Source organism: Bufo gargarizans, chromosome 5 (genome assembly GCF_014858855.1).
Source record: "Bufo gargarizans isolate SCDJY-AF-19 chromosome 5, ASM1485885v1, whole genome shotgun sequence".
In the NCBI taxonomy this organism is placed as follows: domain Eukaryota; kingdom Metazoa; phylum Chordata; class Amphibia; order Anura; family Bufonidae; genus Bufo; species Bufo gargarizans.
Window position 1 is genome coordinate 341,318,892 of NC_058084.1, and position 14,785 is coordinate 341,333,676.

General features: G+C 46.0%; 1 protein-coding gene across 1 annotated transcript in view; it reads left to right on the top strand.

Annotated features, from left to right (window-relative positions):
* The window catches only part of LOC122937909 (probable 2-ketogluconate reductase), an 88,356-nt gene that overhangs the window by 39,647 nt on the left and 33,924 nt on the right, over positions 1 to 14,785 (top strand). The window lies entirely within an intron of this gene.

Here is a 14,785-nt window from a genome sequence, read left to right on the forward strand (position 1 = left end):
TGGCGTAGTTATACTGCCCTGGCAATTTAGGGGCCCAAATGTGTGAGAAGAACTTTGCAATCAAAATGTGTAAGAAATGACCGGTGAAATCCGAAAGGTGCACTTTGGAATATGCGCCCCTTTGCCCACCTTGGCAGCAAAAAAGTGTCACACATGTGGTATCGCCGTACTCAGGAGAAGTTGGGGAATGTGTTTTGGGGTGTCATTTTACATATACCCATGCTGGGTGAGAGAAATATCTTGGCAAACGACAACTTTTCCCATTTTTTTATACAAAGTTGGCATTTGACCAAGATATTTTTCTCACCCAGCATGGGTATATGTAAAATGACACCCCAAAACACATTCCCCAACTTCTCCTGAGTACGACAATACCAGATGTGTGACACTTTTTTGCTGCCAAGTTGGGCAAAGGGGCACATATTCCAAAGTGCACCTTTCGGATTTTGCAGGGCATTTTTTACACATTTTGATTGCAAGGTACTTCTCACACATTTGGGCCCCTAAATTGCCAGGGCAGTATAACTACGCCACAAGTGACCCCATTTTGGAAAGAAGACACCCTAAGGTATTCCGTGAGGGGCACTGCGAGTTCCTAGAATTTTTTATTTTTTGTCACAAGTTAGCAGAAAATGATGATTTTTTTTTTTTTCTCTTTTTTCCTTACAAAGTCTCATATTCCACTAACTTGCGACAAAAAATAAAAAATTCTAGGAACTCGCCATGCCCCTCACGGAATACCTTGGGGTGTCTTCTTTCCAAAATGGGGTCACTTGTGGCGTAGTTATACTGCCCTGGCAATTTAGGGGCCCATATGTGTGAGAAGTACTTTGCAATCAAAATCTGTAAAAAATGACCGGTGAAATCCGAAAGGTGCACTTTGGCATATGCGCCCCTTTGCCCACCTTGGCATCAAAAAAGTGTCACACATCTGGTATCGCCGTACTCAGGAGAAGTTGGGGAATGTGTTTTGGGGTGTCATTTTACATATACCCATGCTGGGTGAGAAAAATATCTTGGTCAAATGCCAACTTTGTATAAAAAAATGGGAAAAGTTGTCGTTTGCCAAGATATTTCTCTCACCCAGCATGGGTATATGTAAAATGACACCCCAAAACACATTCCCCAACTTCTCCTGAGTACGGCGATACCAGATGTGTCACACTTTTTTTGCTGCCAAGGTGGGCAAAGGGGCACATATTCCAAAGTGCACCTTTCGGATTTTGCAGGGCATTTTTTACACATTTTGATTGCAAGGTACTTCTCACACATTTGGGCCCCTAAATTGCCAGGGCAGTATAACTACGCCACAAGTGACCCCATTTTGGAAAGAAGACACCCTAAGGTATTCCGTGAGGGGCACTGCGAGTTCCTAGAATTTTTTATTTTTTGTCACAAGTTAGCAGAAAATGATGATTTTTTTTTTTTTTCTCTTTTTTCCTTACAAAGTCTCATATTCCACTAACTTGCGACAAAAAATAAAAAATTCTAGGAACTCGCCATGCCCCTAACGGAATACCTTGGGGTGTCTTCTTTCCAAAATGGGGTCACTTGTGGCGTAGTTATACTGCCCTGGCAATTTAGGGGCCCATATGTGTGAGAAGTACTTTGCAATCAAAATCTGTAAAAAATGACCGGTGAAATCCGAAAGGTGCACTTTGGAATATGCGCCCCTTTGCCCACCTTGGCATCAAAAAAGTGTGACACATCTGGTATCGCCGTACTCAGGAGAAGTTGGGGAATGTGTTTTGGGGTGTCATTTTACATATACCCATGCTGGGTGAGAGAAATATGTTGGCAAAAGACAACTTTTCCCATTTTTTTATACAAAGTTGGCATTTGACCAAGATATTTATCTCACCCAGCATGGGTATATGTAAAATGACACCCCAAAACACATTCCCCAACTTCTTCTGAGTACGGCGATACCAGATGTGTCACACTTTTTTGCAGCCTAGATGCGCAAAGGGGCCCAAATTCCTTTTAGGAGGGCATTTTTAGACATTTGGATCCCAGACTTCTTCTCACGCTTTAGGGCCCCTAAAAAGCCAGGGCAGTATAAATACCCCACATGTGACCCCACTTTGGAAAGAAGACACCCCAAGGTATCCAATGAGGGGCCTGGCAAGTTCAAAGAAATTTTTTTTTTTTCGCATAAGTTAGCGGAAATTGATTTTTTTTTGTTTTTTCTCACAAAGTCTCACTTTCCGCTAACTTAGGACAAAAATTTCAATCTTTCATGGACTCAATATGCCCCTCAGCAAATACCTTGGGGTGTCTTCTTTCCAAAATGGGGTCAGTTGTGGGGTGTTTGTACTGCCCTGGCATTTGAGGGTCTCTGCAATCATTACATGTATGGCCAGCATTAGGAGTTTCTGCTATTCTCCTTATATTGAGCATACAGGTAATGAGATTTTTTGTCCGTTCAGCCTCTGGGCTGAAAGAAAAAAATGAACGGCACAGATTTCTTCATTCGCATCGATCAATGTGGATGAAAAAATCTCTGCCAAAAAAAAAAAAATGGAGGGGAAAGGCGTCTGCCAGGACATAGGAGCTCCGCCCTACATCCATACCCACTTAGCTCGTATGCCCTGGCAAACCAGATTTCTCCATTCGCATCAATCGATGTGGATGAATAAATCATTGCCGGGATTTTTTTTTTTATATATATATATACATACAAAGTGCTTGCCAAAGCATAGGAACGCCGCCTCCTCCTCAGCTCGTATGCCTCGGCAAACGTATCTGTCACTGCAGAGGAGAAAATCCCGTCTTGCAGCGCCGCATACACCGACTTGCGTGTAATCTGACAGCAGCGCAATGCTTCTGTCAGAATGCACATCGGTGCTGCAGCTAGTAGATCGGTTGGTCCACCTGGAAGGTAAAAAGACAAAAAAAAAAAAAAAGAAAAAAACAGGCCACAACGCAAATCATTTTATTAACTTTGGAACAGAACATGTAACTTTAACTTTTGGAACTAAACATTAACCTGTTTGCTTACCTGTTTTTTTTTTTGTTTTTTTTTTTTGTTTTTTTACCTTTATAGAACAAACCTCTCCTTCCCCATGGGTCAATGTGCAAAGCGCAAATCGCCCAAAGATGTGGCGAAGTGCGTTATGCACTTTGTCCCATGTGAAAGGAGACGTTTGCAGCAGCAGTGAGTGAATGGGCCCTAATAGCCCTGTGTGCCTGTCCTGGTGAGATGATCCCTATGCTAATAGTGTACCTGTGAGTGGTACTTCCGGAAACACTCTCCAAAGCATAGGGCAGGGTGGTCCGGACAGTCAGGACAGAAATAGCGGGTGTCACGCCTTATTCCACTCCTGCTACAGACACGACATCTTTTTCGGGGTGACGGTTGGGTTGAGGTACCAGGAACGACATTGGGGAAATGTCGCTCGTGTAGACGGCTAACTACACTGGTGGTTGGGGCCACGGAACCTCCTGGATACAGGAGGTTCTCAATGATCTCTTCCTGAAATTTGAGGAAGGATCCAGTTCTCCCAGCCTTACTGTAGAGAACAAAACTATTGTACAGAGCCAATTGAATTAAATATACAGACACCTTCTTATACCAGCGTCTGGTGCGTCGGGAAACTAAATACGGAGACAACATCTGGTCATTGAAGTCGACCCCTCCCATGTGGAGGTTATAGTCGTGGACTGAGAGGGGCTTTTCAATGACACGGGTTGCTCGCTCAATTTGTATTGTCGTGTCTGCGTGAATGGAGGAGAGCATGTAAACGTCACGCTTGTCTCTCCATTTCACCGCGAGCAGTTCTTCGTTACACAGTGCGGCCCTCTGCCCCCTTGCAAGACGGGTGGTAACGAGCCGTTGGGGGAAGCCCGCGCGACTAGTTTGCGCGGTACCACAGGCGCCAATCCGTTCTAGAAACAAATGCCTAAAGAGGGCCACACTTGTGTAAAAATTGTCCACATAAAGATGGTACCCCTTGCCGAATAAGGGTGACACCAAGTCCCAAACTGTCTTCCCACTGCTCCCCAGGTAGTCAGGGCAACCGACCGGCTCCAGGGTCTGATCTTTTCCCTCATAGACCCGAAATTTGTGGGTATAGCCTGTGGCCCTTTCACAGAGCTTATACAATTTGACCCCATACCGGGCGCGCTTGCTTGGGATGTATTGCTTGAAGCCAAGGCGCCCGGTAAAATGTATCAGGGACTCGTCTATGCAGATGTTTTGCTCTGGGGTATAAATATCTGCAAATTTCTGGTTGAAATGGTCTATGAGGGGCCGAATTTTGTGGAGCCGGTCAAAAGCAGGGTGGCCCCTGGGACGGGAGGCGGTGTTGTCACTAAAGTGCAGGAACCGCAGGATGGCCTCAAAACGTGCCCTGGACATGGCAGCAGAGAACATGGGCATGTGATGAATCGGGTTTGTGGACCAATATGACCGCAATTCATGTTTTTTTGTCAGGCCCATGTTGAGGAGGAGGCCCAGAAAAGTTTTAAGTTCGAAAACTTGGACTGGTTTCCACCGGAAAGGCTGGGCATAAAAGCTTCCCGGGTTAGCGGTGATAAATTGTGTGGCATACCTGTTTGTTTCGGCCACAACTATGTCTAAAAGCTCCGCAGTCAAGAACAGCTCAAAAAATCCCAGGGCCGAACCGATCTGAGCCGTCTCAACCCGAACTCCAGACTGGGCAGTGAAAGGGAAAACTACAGGTGCGGCTGAAGTTGGGGACTGCCAATCAGGGTTTGCCAGCACCTCTGGGATTCTAGGGGCTCTACGGGCACGTCTTTGCGGTGGCTGCGACGGGGTCACTACTGCACGTGCCACCGTACCAGCTTCAACTGCCCTTCTGGTGCTCGCTACTTCACCAGGTTGTACGGCAGTGCTGTTACTAGGTCCAGGGAGGGCTGGGCTGCTGGTGTATGCCTCACCACGTAATCCGACAGCACCAGCCCCACTCTGCTGCTCTTGAAGCGGATCCTGCGCAACCTGCGGTCTAGCGACACGGGGCCGGGTACGCCTGGTGCTATCAGGGACCTCAGCCTCCTCGTCCGAACTTTGGGTCAGAGAGCCACTGCTTTCTACAGGTTCGTATTCTGACCCGCTGGATTCATCAGATGAGGGTTCCCACTCCTCATCCGACTGGGTCAGAAGCCTGTAGGCCTCTTCAGAAGAATACCCCCTGTTTGACATGTGGGCAACTAAATTTAGGGGTATTCCCTGAGACTACCCAAGAAAAAAAAAGCAAGCCTGTCTTACAAAGGGGAGGCTAGCGAAGTACCGGAGGCCGCTGCGGTTGATAAAAAATATCAAAACTGATTTTTTTATCGCCGCAGTGCGTGTAAAGTGAATGTGCAGTGATCAAAAAAAAATTTTTTTTTTGTCACTGCGGTGGGGCGGGTGTGGGCGAACGCACGTGTGGGCGACCGATCAGGCCTGATCGGGCAAACACTGCGTTTTAGGTGGAGGGCGAGCTAAAGTGACACTAGTACTATTATAGATCTGACCGTGATCAGTTTTGATCACTTTCAGATACTATAAAAGTACAAATGCTGATTAGCGATACGCTAATCAGCGAATAACGGACTGCGGTGCGGTGGGCTGGGCGCTAACTGATCGCTAACTACCTAACCAAGGGACCTAAACTATACCTAAAACCTAACGGTCAATAACAGTGAAAAAAAAAAGTGACAGTTTGCACTGATCACTTTTTTCTTTTCACTTGTGATTGACAGGGGGTGATCAAAGAGGTGATCAAAGGGTTAATTGGGGTTCAGGGGGGTGATCAGGGGCTATAGTGTAGTGTTGGTGTACTCACTGTGAAGCCTGCTCCTCTGCTGGATCCAACCGACGAAAAGAACCAGCAGAGGAGCAGGCAGCCATATAACAGATCATATTTACAAATATGATCTGCTATCTGGCACTTTGATTGGATTTTTTAAAAATCAGCAACCTGCCAGCCACGATCATTGGCTGGCAGGTTGCTGACGAAATGGTCCTGAAAGAAATGCCGGCGCGAACTGCGCACGCGCGGGCGCATACTCGCGTCATCTCGCGTCTCGCGAGATGACGCGTATATGCGTGACTGTGCGCAGCCCTGCCACCTCCGGAACGCACATGTGCGTTAGGCGGTCCGGAGGTGGTTAATAGGGTTTCCATTAATTTGCCTACTATTGATGTCAGACTCACTGGTCTATAGTTGCTCGATTCCTCCTTACTACCTTTCTTGTGAATGGGCACGACATTTGCCAATTTCCAATCTTCCGGGACGACTCCTGTTACTAATGATTGGTTAAATAAATCTGTTAACGGTTTTGCCAGCTCACCACTAAGCTCTTTTAATAATTTTGGGTGTATCTTATCAGGCCCCTGTGACTTATTTGTCTTCACTTTAGACAGCAAACTTAGAACATCTTCCTCTGTAAAGACACATGCATCAAACGATTTAATAGTCATCCTTTCTAGTGGAGGTCCTTCTCCTTCTTTTTCTTTTGTAAAAACTGAACAGAAGTATTCATTAAGGCAGTCGGCTAGCCCTTTATTCTCTTCTACATACCTTCCGTCCTTTATTTTTAATTTAGTTATTCCTTGTTTTAATTTCCTTTTTTCATTTATATATCTGAAGAATGTCTTATCCCCTTTTTTCATAGACTGAGCTAGTTTTTCTTCTGCCTGAGCTTTAGAAGTTCTTATAACTTGCTTGGCCTCTTTCTGCCTAATCTTGTAGATTTCCTTATCTTCATTGCTCTGGTTTTTTTTATAATTACAAAATGCTAGCTTTTTATTTTTAATGATTTGGGCCACTTCTGCTGAGTACCACAGTGGTCTCTTCCTTTTTTTGCTTTTACTGACAAGTCTAATGCAATTTTCTGTTGCCTTCAATAATGCACCTTTTAAGTAGTCCCATTTCTCCTGGACTCCATGTAATCCGTTCCAGTCTGATAAGGACTCATTTATGACTAATTTCATTTTTGAAAAGTCTGTTTTTCTAAAATCTAAAACTTTTGTTTTTGTGTGGTGGGACTCTTTCACAGTTCTTATATTAAACCACACTGACTGGTGATCACTAGATCCCAAGGTTTCGCCTACAATGACATCATATACCGAATCCCCATTTGTGAATATCAAATCCAAAATGGCCTCCCTCCGGGTTGGCTCCTCAACCATTTGTTGTAGGGATAACCCCAGTAGGGAATTTAGAATATCTGTACTCCTGGTAGAACTTGCTATTTTGGTTTTCCAGTTTATATCTGGAAGATTGAAATCTCCCATAATGATAACTTCTCCTTTCATTGTCATTTTAGCTATTTCTTCAACTAGTAGATCATCTAGTTCTTTAACTTGATCAGGTGGTCTATATATCACACCTACACGAGTTACTGCATGATTAGCAAACTGCAACGTAACCCAAACTGACTCTATGTTGGCCTCACCAACTTGTATTAGGTTAGATTTAATGCTATCTTTCACATACAGGGCCACTCCTCCTCCTTTCTTGCCTTCTCTGTCCTTCTCTTGCCTTCTCTGTCCTTCGTTGTCCTTGTAACGGGGATCCAGCAGTGTGGCCACCCAGTAATCAGCACAAGTTAGAATGTGGGCAACTCTGCGGTCGTTGAGCGATTTTACATGCTGCAGTGTCTCCGCTCATGTGTGCCAGGCTGCCCAGAGGCAACGAAAAGCTGTCCTCTGTGGGAGGTGTATCGTCTGTGTCCTCTGTATCCCCCCATCCACGCACCAGTGGTTTGGGTGCCACCCTGCTGTGAACACGGTTCCTCATCCTCCAGAACTGTGCCCTGGCTGGACAATTGTGTACCTGGCGTTTGTGGGTGCAGAAACCCACCCTCGGAGCCACTTGTGAATGACTGTCCTGAAACCCTATGAAATTATTCCTCCTCCTCCTGTGCCACATCCTCTTCCATCATTGCCAGAAGCGTTTTTTCAAGGAGGCATAGAAGTGGGATAGTAACGCTGGGAACGGCGTTATCGGCACTGGCCATGTTGGTGGAGTACTCGAAACAGCACAAGGAACACAGGTCTCGCATGGAGGCCCAGTCATTGGTGGTGAAGTGGTGCTGTTCCGCAGAGCGACTCACCCGTGCGTGCTGCAGCTGAAACTCCACTATTGCCTGCTGCTGCTCACACAGTCTGGCCAGCATGTGCAAGGTGAAGTTCCACCTTGTGGGCACGTCGCACATGAGGCGGTGAGTGGGAAGGCCAAAGTTACACTGCAGCACTGACAGGCGAGCAGCAGCAGGGTGAGAACGCCGAAAGCGCGCACAGACGGCCCACACTTTCTGCAGCAGCTCTAACATCGGGGTAATTTTTAAGGACCCTCTGCACCACCAAATTCAGCACATGCGCCATGCAAGGGATGTGCGTCAAACCGGTTAGTCCCAGAGCTGCTACGAGATTTCGCCCATTATCGCACACCACTAGGCCAGGCTTGAGGGTCACTGGCAGGAACCACTCATCGGTCTGTTGTTCAAGGCCCGTCCACAGCTTCTGCGCGGTGTGGGGTTTGTCCCCCAAACAGATACGTTTTAAAACTGCCTGCTGTCGCTTACCTCTGGCTGTGCTGAAGTTGGTGGTGAAGGTGTTACACTGACCGGATGAGGAGCCGGTAGAGGATGAGGAAGCAGAGTAGGAGGAGGAAGCAACAGGAGGCAAACTGAAGCACCCTGAAATCCTTGGTGGTGGAAGGACATGCGCCAAACTGCTATCCGCCTCAGGCCCAGCCGCCACTGCATTTACCCAGTGTGCTGATAAGGAGATATAACGTCCCTGACCGTGCTTACTGGTCCACGTATCCGTAGTTAGGTGGAACTTGCCAAGGATGGCGTTGCGCAGTGCACACCTGATTTTGTCCCCCCACTTGATTGTGCAGGGAAGGGATGGCTCACCTAGAAAAGTAGTGGCAGCTGGGCACGACGTACTGTGGGACCGCCATAAGGCTTTTAAAGCTCTCTGTCTCCACCAGATGGAAGGACAGCATTTCAAAGGCCAGGAATTTTGAAATGCTGACATTCAGGACCAGGGATCTTAGGTGGGTAGGGGGGTACTTCCTCTTCTGCTCCAGTGTTTGGAGATGGAGAGCTGAACGCTTCCCTGGGACATTGTGGAGATGCTTGGTGACCCAGGTGGTGGTGTTGCTGTCAGGTCCTCTGTTTGCGGAGTGGCAGGTGCCACTATCATTCCAGAGGTAAAGAGGCCGAGACTGCAGCAGAAGGAGCCAGAGACCTTTCTTGGTTTTTGAGGTGTGTACTCCAATGCAGCTCGATGCCTGGTCATGTAGGTTGTGCTCAGGTTTAGAACGTAAATGCCTCACTTCAGGCTCTGATTGCACAGCGTGCAAACCACTCGTGTCTTGTCGTCAGCACATTGTCTGAAGAACTGCCACGCCAGGGAACTCCTTAGAGCTGGCTTTGGTGTGCTCGGTCCCTTGCTGCGGTGGGCAGTAGCAGGTGTACTGTCTAGGGGTCGGCTGCTCCACTTTTGCACCCTGCTCCCTCTTCTGCTGTGCTGGTGGCTCTGTGCGACCACCGCCTCTTCCTCAGAACTACACAGGTCACTCGCATAACCTTGATTCCATATGGGGTCGAGGACCTCATCGTCCTCCACATCCTCTTCCACCCAGTCTTCACCCCTGCCCTCCTTGTCGGTCTGCACACTTTCGAAAGCCACAGCAGCTGGCACCTGTGTTTCGTCATCATCCGTGACGTGCTGCGGTGGTCCTCTCATGTACTCATCTTGAAAGATAAGTGGTTGTGCATCGGTGCACTCAATCTCTTCCACTTTTGGGGCAGGGCTAGGTGGATGGCCCTGGGAAACCCTGCTAACAGAGTCATCAAAAAGCAGAAGAGACTGCTACATGACTTGGGGCTCAGATTGCTTGGCTGTTTTGCAAGGGGGTGAGGTGAAAGACTGATAGAAATCGGCTGCAGGTGCCAACTCTGTCTCCCACCCAGTCTCCTGCTGAAAGATCAATGTGAAGGAACTGGAGGCACTGTCAGCAACCCAATCTACTATCACCTGTACTTGTTCTGGCCTCACTATTCGTAGAGCCGCATTAGGCCCGACCAAATAACGCTGAAGGTTCTGTCGCCTACTCACATCTGAGGAAGGTGTTTCACTTGTGCGTGTATCTGGCACAGCTCAACCACGTCCTCTCCCTGCAACAGGAGCTCCACAACCGGGGCCACGTCCCTTATTTGACATTCTCCTCATATTTCTTAAATTTAGGATATTGCCAAAAATGGGTGGGTTTTTTTTAAACCCAGATTATTATTGCAGTATTTCAAGCTTGGATTTAAATCTTACAAATGCACATATGCTGTGCTGGTGCACTGAGCTTGCACAAAATGGCCGCTGCCGCCCACCTAACTCTTTTTCTGTGTCACTGGGCTCGGGGCAGGATAAAAAGATTGTGCACTGCACCCACAAAACTAAATCTATGTAGATCGCTGTTAGATTTGAGTTCTGATCATAGATTCTCTCCCTGAAATCACAGCAGCATCCTCTCCCTACACAAGTAACAGCAGAGTGCAGTGCAGCGCTACGTGACTCCAGCTTATATAGAGGCTGGGTCACATGCTACACTGGCCAATCACAGCCATGCCATTAGTAGTCATGGCTTCTAAGGGCACAGAGTTAAACGCTTGTTGATTGGCTGCTCTGCAGCCTTTCAAAAAGCGCCAATAAATCGCCGAACACAGAACCCAAACTTTTACTGAAATGGTCCAAAAATTCGGGTTCGCTCAACCCTACTTAACACTCTTGCACCACGTGGGTTGAATAGAGACTTTGATTTTTGCATTACATCATTGCTTGTACTATATGATCTCTATTACACAAGTTTGAATTTTGTATCACATAACTATGATGTTCTTTGTTATTTATTCTCTTTACTTTTATTCTCTGCAGACTAAATGATCACTGTCAGACAGGTAGTATTTCTCCATCTTCATAGACTAGTGACTATAGACTAAAAATTATAGAGTGGATAACTTTTACATACTAATCGATATACTAAGTTATCAATTCTATGACACCATATGATCTACATTAATCATGTTCTCTCTAGAATTGGCTGGGTAGTGACTGCATGTCTGTTCCTCGGTTCCATTTATCACTACTTTTTCATGTATTTTAAATTCATATCTTCACGAGATCTAAATTCATACAGTAGATACTCTACACATCAGAGTACTAACATATACTCTACTATACTAAAAGTATATATATGAATTCCAGTGGCTCAAACCTCACTTCAACACGGAACGGTGCACACTCCAGCAGACACACCCCTATGTCTTTGTGAGAAAATCGATTATTGTAAATAGTAGCTGGTTGGCCCTGAATATCTGGGGCTGCATAGATCACTCCATTTATAGTTCTTAAAACTGTTTATTCTTGTTAAAAACTCTAAATACACTATTAAACAACAATCTAAAATATCCAATACTGCGCAGTATTTAATTACACCACCAGGTGTCACTTTGATGTTTTCTATAGATGGGTTTATCTAGGAACAATGTTCCTAAAAGCAATTAAAAACCATAACAGTACTCCATTAGTTGACTCCTTGTTATCTTGCATTCATATTCTTTCCTTTAGTGGTTAATAATAAACACTTGCATTAGCATCACTTGATAGTTAGTAATGTTAGTTCCTTTGTTGCATGCAAAGTACGAAGTACAGAAAGTCTTTTAGAAACACTTATTTCAGCAGTTCTGTCAGACACTTGGATAACTTAATGGCCGGTTATTGCTGTTAATTTTTCTGTTATGTTTGAATATATGGGAATCCAGTTTACCACTGAGCATCTCTTTCATCCTAGAGGAGTGCAGTTCAACTCTCTCTTTCAATCTGGAATTATCTATTAGACTATTAGACCGGTGGATAGAAGTGACCACTGCAGACTGAACTTACCAGGGACAGTACTTCCCTTTTATATGATCCTGTCTATAGGAGGATGGTTATGAAAATAATTCTGTAAGAATGACCCCCAAATAAGAGAGGATCCCTACACCTCCTAGAGCAGGAGGTGTAGGGATCCTCTCTTATTTGGGGGTCATTCTTACAGAATTATTTTCATAACCACTGGGTTTCAGGTCCAAAAAGTGGGATTTATTTGACACTCTTCATACACAGCATGGCATAAAACAAAAAACTGCCCGTCTAGGGTCTACTTAAACATAATAAACCTTGTATCCCTAACTCGGCTATATGATAGCGTTCACACATGGAACCAGGTGCGGCTTACCCCCGACATACAGTACACCAGCTCTCAGGCTGTAACAAGTGCAGTACCTTTGGAGGAGGTTGTGGTCTAGCAGGCCTCACGACTCTGACCTTTCAACGCTTGTTCCCGGGCGTCGCTGAGTCCCCCAAAGTTCAGGCTATTGCATAGCCTCGTGGCCACTCAGCCTTGCCTAGCTGAGACCACACTGACAGCCTCACCAGGCCTCTGTCTGCATACTCTCCAGAGTTAGACACACCCAATTCCAGAAACCAGATTAAATGGAATCCCCGGCTGGAGCATGGGGAACAGGCACCCACCCAGCACATTGCCTGTTCCAAGTAAAATCCCTCCCCGGACTGGCTGGAACCAGCTATTCTAACAGTATTGGTGTCCACCAGCTAACTTAGTGGACACCTATCTAGGGGCCTTTACTCCACCAAGGCCGGGCCCCTTGGTTACACGCTCCCGATGCAAACAACACCCCTTTTATCATGCTTCCCCGGGACTTTACTGCACATCTTAATGTTCACATTGCCACAGAGGCCACAAGAATGCCAGATATTCTGGGGGTATTTATGTTAGTAGCCCCCCAAATAAAGCAGAACCGTGGGGAGAAAAGTGTTTTCTGCCATGACCTGTTTATTACCTGGTAGTATGATATGTACTATCGAAAATTTTATATGAAGAGAGTAATAAAAAATAAGTTATTCAAAGAGCAAAAGTCTATGTGTGAGATAATCATACTAAATCACTAAATGCACGCGATCAGGATTGCGTGCGGATTTTCTGTGTGGATTTGCGTGTGGAAAATCCGCACTGTAGGTCATGCACATTGAAATTCCCATGTACACGATATGTCAATTTATTTTATTTTTCCTGACCGAATTTTCTCCACTTCAATGCGGAAAATCCACATGCAAATCTGCATGTAAATCCGCACCAACTGATGCGGATTGTCCGCACAGATTTCCCCGCGACCACCTGCAGATTTCAGTGCGGATTCTCCGCACATAAATCCTAAACGTGTGCATATACCCTTAGAGGGGACATTGTATGTACTGACATCAGATGTGTCACAATTAAGCGGCGCATGCATCTTATGGCACATGTGTGCAGGTCCATGTGCCAGAACTGAAATCTACAGTACAGGGCTCCAGACTAAAACAAATATCAAGGAGCCATTGGCTCCTAACCTGAAAAATTTAGGAGCCAAACTAAAATTTTTAGTCGCCAAACTTAAAATAGATATAATTACGGTATAATAAAAAAAAAACACACACTTCTTACCTAGGGTTGCCACGATACCAAAATTTTGACTTGATTTCGATACCATAAAAAAGTATTGCGATACTCGATACCACGTGAAAAAAATAAAACCCCAAAAAGCCGCATGCATTCCAGATTTTATGGAACGTCTGGACCATAATGGAACAGTCCTAACCTAATTTTTGTTGGGACAAGGTGACTAAAAGATGGTAAATTGCAGATTGTTTTTTTTTTTTTCCTCTGTTATGGCGTTCACCGCTTAGTTCACACTTTTTCAGGCGTAGCGATATGTATATATTTTTTTTTATTGTTTATATATTTTATATGTAAAATTGGGCAAGGGGGTGATTTAAACGTAATATTTTTTTTTTTTTTTTTTTTTTTTACTTTTTATTTAATACCTATTTACCCCCTTAGGGGCTAGAACCTGAGATCTTTCATCCCTTGTCCTAGTCACCCTGATAGAGCTCTATTAGGATGAATAGGACTTCACACTCTCCCTGCTGCTCTGTGCTTTGTGCACACAGCAGCATGGAGCTGACTATGGCAGCCAGGGCTTCAGTAGCGTCCTGGCTGCCATGGTAACCGATCATAGCCCCAGGATTACACAGCTGGGGCTCTGATCAGAAGCTGCCGCTGCCACCAATGATAATACTTGGGGGGGGGGGGGGGCGCAGTGGGGTTAATAGCGGCGGATCGTAGCGCGCAGTCATAGAGGCTGGGTGCCGGGTATGGGATATGGCCGGCACCCGCAGCCTGAGGACCTTTCATTACAATAAAAAAATCTAAACTAAGTATGCTGACATGGAGAGCAACGTCTCTGGGAGAAAAAAACCTCTCGGGCTATGAGCTGAGCGCTGCGGTTGGCCAGCACTCCAGCCTGGGAGAAGGAGACTCCCAGGAGAACAAGAGCAGGCTCCTCCCAGTTGAGCCGAAAATCTGAAGATACTGGAGCCTATACCGAGAGAACGGAGCGGCGCCCAGGGATAATAGTTAGTGCAGGGAGATCCCTGGGCGCCGCTCTCCATGTCAGCATACTTAGTGTAGATTTTTTATTGTAGTGAAAGGTCCTCTTTAAGCATAAACGATATTCATTGGTGGCGCAGTGGCCATAGCGCCTCTCCTCCTCCTCCCTGCGAACCGCCCATACAGCAGTACAGGGGGAGGGACTGCCTCCTCCCCTGTGCTGTTGAGAAGAACATGACACACGCTGACAGCAGCACGTACCATGTCAGTAATGTGAAAGCGGCAGAGGTCTAGGCGCAAATGGCGACAAGACTACAAAGTCTTGTCGCCATTTAGCAATT